Below are 5,704 nucleotides of genomic sequence, written 5' to 3'. Positions count from 1 at the left end.
TTCATAAGCGTTGGATGCTTTTCAACCCCAGGAGTAAAATGTTCAAAGTACCATGAACACAGGTGTCTCAGCATAAAAATAGCCATGCCAGTGCTCCACAGTTGTTGTTTTTGCATAATTACTGAGGATCAGATTTTGAGAAAGCTCATTTACAACTTTTTATAGACTTTGGGTCCCTCCATAATGAATGAAAAGAAATGGACACTAGCAAAATGCCTATTTTGAGAATCTACTTTAGGATTAAAAGAATAATGACCTAGAAAGAGCAGATAAATCCCATCTTTGTTCATTATTAATTTAAGAATGCTTATTTACATTCGATCCATTCCAATTACTGCTAAGGCTTGCTTTTGTGTTTGGCTTTTTTTTCTATGCAGGTATGCAGCAAACCCTGTTTATTGAAATCATCCATGACTGATCACACCTTGGATCCCTGTGAGGTAGGTGAGCTCTATTATAGTCATCTTATGGACATTGCTTGGCCCATTGTCTCCCAACCAGGGAGGGGCAAGCCCAATCATTCTGCAGGGCTTAATTTCAGCTGTGCCTCTAACTGATCCATAGAGCCTGTGACAACACTCAGAGTAGTTGGGCTTTGTCTGTTAGGCCTGGTTTTGGCCAAAAGTAAAACTGGCCCACCAAAACGTGAGCAATCTCCTGGTTGAACTGGGCAAATCTATGTATTGGAACTATATATCTTAAATAACCAGGACAAGCTCTTATTCTGCAAATAACTATGTGTGTGAATAATTTTTCTCATCTGCTTGAAGTTTATTACTGATGCTGGAACTAATCTTCTACAGTGTGTGGGAAGTATATAGAAGTACATCCTGACTGCATTAAGTGGAATATTGGGCTCTGTTGGTGTCTGGACAGTACAAGTGCTAATGGATCTGATCATCCAGGCATTTTGTGGAGTGGATTCTGGTCTCATTTTTATAGGCACTATAGGCACATATTCAGAGTCACACCAAAAGAGTTCAAGAGCAAATCTCTAAGCCAAGTAGACTCTGAACATTTGGAGCATTTTGCTGAATTCATTTTTTGAAGCCACTCAATAGTTGCTCTTTATTATGAAAAAATGTGAAATTAAGCAATATTCTGCCCCATTTTGTCCTTGGTCTAAGATCTCCTATACTTAACAGTTGGCTCATGCAGTTAATAAAAGTATGTGTATGATACTCGTGTTACATACACTGTGCAAAAGAGATGCCCAAATGGACTCTTAGATCCAAATCCCCCCAAATTTGGGAAAAAAAAGTATTTCAACTGATCATCACTTACTGAAATATCCTGAAAAAAAGACAGGAAGTACCAAGATGAGCTTGAGATTTGGAATAATACTAGTGCTTCAAACTTTTGTTTTCATGTTGAGCCTACACTGGGCTGGACATGCCTATTTGATAGAATAAGGATAGTTGTATTAGCTCAAAGTTCATTGAACCTTTTCTGCTTTTTACTGTTTTTCATTTTAGTACACATCTTTACCCCCAGACCTGAAAAAGGATTAAAATGCCTGAAAGGAGACAGATCACTCAGCATTTCTAATCACATACCAGAAATCTCAAGACACAGAGTTCTCACAAGATTTTCTACTCTTTGTAGACCATAAAAGGCTCAGATAACCTTCTAAAGTCCACTCTGATCTCTTTAGTCATTAAAAAATAAGTTTTTACTGAGAATCTAAGCTAGATTCCTCCTGCAGTCATCACATTCAATCAATCCAATTTCACTCCACCGCTTCAGAAGTTATTTATGCATTCATTCATTAAGACAGAGTAACAGAAGTCTTCATTCAAAACAAGATTCTAACATTCAAAACAAGGCTGTAACTATTGCAAAAAAAGCCACAAAGTACTGCAGAGAGACATTTCCATACATGTTATTTAATTTCAGATTGTTATAGGCATTTGCTTTGTCTCTGTCGTTCATGTTCACTTTTCAGAAATACTCCTGAGAAGCAGTACTGTCATTGTCAATGGAAGAGTACACTCACCTGTTCGGCCTCCATGAGAAGCAGGCAAATATTGTATCATTTAAACTACAAACTGGTAAGTTTAATTTTGCATTTTCCATTACCTTCACCACTGTGGAAGTGAATTTCAAATAAAGGAATTGATTGACTTGCTTGCAGTGAAATTTCTGGAAATTCCAGTCTTAATAAGTAAGTACTTCTAGTGCATGTTCTCCTGAGAGGTGAGGCAGTCTGGTAGAAATAGCCAATTAGTTGAACTGCCAAATTACTTTTTATCTGGCTGTGATAAAATCTTTTAGGCTTGGCCTTGCTGAAGAAGTTGATGCTTTCAAAAATTCCAGCCTTTGTCTCTTTTCCCTGAGTTGTTGTGTATTTAAATTAAAGTTGATATTATTTATCTACTCTTTATATAGGGGTACTACATTTCAGGCCCTGGGCACAGTCTGCCTTTTCAGTACAGGTTTGTACAGCATCTAACACATAGTCCCCCAAGCTGCTATAGATAATAAACGTACTAAGATAATGTCATGCCATGAAGAGTGATGCTTTTACCAGTTAGTCTGCAGCTTACAGTTTGGGGTTGCTGAAGAAAGATCAGATGGGACCTACTCTGAGAGGGAAGATCTTCTGCAAACACACAAAATCTTAGGATCTGTGTTTGAATGGCAGACAGTAAAAAGTCACAAGCCACTACAATGTGCTGTGTAGAAACTTTCAACCGTTTATTTCTATGGCATAATTAGGCGTACCCACATAACCAGCCAGACACCACACTAACGTACACGTTCACACCAATCTTGGATCCAAAGGGGAAAAAAATCAGCCGTTTGCTAAAGGTCTTTTTTCCCCCCCGTTTAGAGGTGACTTTTTGTTTCAATCATCTGAGCTGAACATTTTAAGAAAATGAGTAAAAGCACAAGGGTGGAGAAGGAGGGATGCAGTATTTTGAGTCAAACGGCCATTGAGGGCTGTGATGCCGCTTATATGCAGAAACAGTGGCATCTAGTGGGAAGTTTTTCAGATGAGAAAAGACGAAGTTAGCAGACATTGAATATAAAACAAGTGAGCGATTAAAGCTAATGATATGTTTAGCTCTTTCATAGATGAAAGATTTTCCGAAGTCTGTAGTAATCCTTTTCTGTAAAAGCATTTGGAAATCAACTATTTTGCCAATTTTCCCATCGTCAGTATACAAATTTCAGAACATTTGTTCTTCCTGTTTTCATTATATTAAACCCTCTCATGGCTTTCATATGTAAATTCTAACTACTTAATGTCATACAGATTATCATAAATCTTCACCCAGTAGGAACGCTAATGGTTTGCATGCATGTATAAAAGTCTAGCATTTTTCCCCAAGATTTTAGACATGGGCAAAAATAAACCTCCAACTAGTCCTGGAACACACTTGATGTAGTTCAACTTTGGATGATTTCAAGCACAGCATGTCTTTGAAGGAAAGATCTGTGTAAAGGAAGAGAATAAAAACGCAGTAGAGCAGCCACACTGAAGGACTCTGCAAAAAGCTTAATTACATAATTTCTGTAGCTATAATTAAGCATAACGTTTATGCAGTGTTAACCTTTTTTGCTAAGTATGTATGAGTTTTTTCACTCCTGAGTCATAATAAATGCTTGAGTTTATTTATTTATACCTGACCCTAAGATCCTATTCTTTTATTAGTCCACCGGATTACATGTAAAACACTGTATGTATTTTATGGACATACAGAAATGTATAATAAGCAGGATGAGGGGTTGCTACATCCATAGCAATAGTCTAAAGCTGTCACGCTCATGCCTTACCTCTCTCTTTAGACTGTGGGGTTTGCCAGTGCTGAGCAAACTTCTGAAAGTCTGCTGTGCTGTGATGGCCTCCTCTTCTTTGGCTGTCTCTGGAGTAGGTTGAAAGGTGTTTCTCTGTTTACTTGCAGGGCCCAAATTAATTTGTATGAATGCAGGACTTGGCTTCTTAAATCTGGCAGAAGAGCTGGATGTCTTAAAAAGAAATATCTTGGCTGTGTTCTTCATGATCACAGATTACAGAGGCACTGATAAGCTTCAGTCTAGGTTTTCCTTCTTTACCCACATAATTTTCTGTTCTCTCTCTTTTTCTTTACACCTTTTTTTCCCTTTATTCTTTATATTTCAAACTTTCCTATAAGGGGTCTGCTGTTTTTCTTGTCTTGATGGACCAGGAGGTACTTCAATGGTCAGTTCTACCACAGAACAGATTCTTTTAAGAGAGAGTTTACTTTTGTAAAGAAGCTTAAATGCTGGAATTCTAGAAACACTGGTAATGGTTTTGATTTGAATCTGAGTGCAAACATGGGTTGGCTCTTTTGGCCATTGACTAGATTAATTGGCCTGACACAAATGTGGACCAAAATTTTTTCCCTTATGAAGTGGGAGAGAGTGTGGAACAGGCACCTGGAAGTACTTCACCTTTCTATGTTTCTAGTTTTGTTTTTGTAAATTAGACATAATAATACTTAACTTTTCTTTGGAGATACCTGTATGAGATCTTTCAACCCTAATGTGGAAAAGCAAACTTAGTAAACCATCTCTATTCCACGTTTGCTGTAGGATTAGCTCAGTGTTACTCAGGTAGACCTGGAAGCTACAATTTAACCTCACTAGTTATCTAACTCTCACTGAATATAACTAGATAGGAGTTATTTTATTTCCGAGAAGTACTTTTATTATGCCAACTTCACTAGGTACAATGTACCTTCACTAGGTACATTGAAGGTACACTAGTGGTCTTAGAAGGTACACTAGTGAAGTACCTTCACTAGGTTCACTAGGTTCACTAAATGTACCTTCACTAGGTACATTTTATTATGCCAACTTCACAGTACAATTATGCCAACTTCACTAGGTGAAAGTTGGCGTAATTGGGATTGGCATGAATTTTTCACTGCGCAAGAAAAAAACAGAGCCAGGATTTCACCTAATGACTTTCACTTCAGTGAAGATATGCAAATTGAGATCTATGTATTGACAGTATTGTGAATGAAGCACACAATAGCAGCCTGATTATACTTTTTTACACTCCCAGATTTAATCTATGATTTCATCTTGACAGTAGGGGAAAGCAAGCCTTTGATGCTTTGAGATTTAAATTATTTCCTTGGAATCATCTAGGAGAGCTCTCTTACTGGAAGGAAAGTATACTAGAAGGACTGTTGATCTATTTCAGCCTACCAAATGCTCTGTTGCAGCAGTAATTACCTTATGTATCTTCATAAAATTGTTTTTTAATTTGCTACCAGTCCTCAGGCTCTTAGTGTGACTGCAGTGAGGAACTCTGAAAGTTACTTTGGTGCATTCATAACTAAGTCTATTGCCATTACAGATCATAACAGTCATGTAAGAGCCATCAAGATGTTTTTCATGTTGTTTTGCAGATACCGTATGTTTACCATCTGACTGTACAAGATATTCTATACCAAGGCATAAGTTATAAAGGCATGGAGGCAGAAAAGGGACAGCTCGATACAGTCTAACCTGGCAGAATTATAAAGGAAAGGGAAAAGTTGTGCAGAGAAACTTCAAAATGATTAGACTGCACCATAGTGCTTCCCAGCTGCTGATCCTAGAAAGTCCTCTGATATTTCCTTAGTACTTTGCAATACTGAGCCTCAATTCCAGTGATTTTTGTCAGCATATAGTATGGGAGACTAAGGTAACAAAATAATCTGAAAATTAATTTGAATCCAGCTTTTAT

The sequence above is a fragment of the Ciconia boyciana genome, chromosome 16 (assembly GCF_034638445.1).
Source record: "Ciconia boyciana chromosome 16, ASM3463844v1, whole genome shotgun sequence".
Taxonomy (NCBI): domain Eukaryota; kingdom Metazoa; phylum Chordata; class Aves; order Ciconiiformes; family Ciconiidae; genus Ciconia; species Ciconia boyciana.
The sequence above is the reverse complement of the archived record's forward strand: the minus strand, read 5'-3'. Positions refer to the sequence as shown.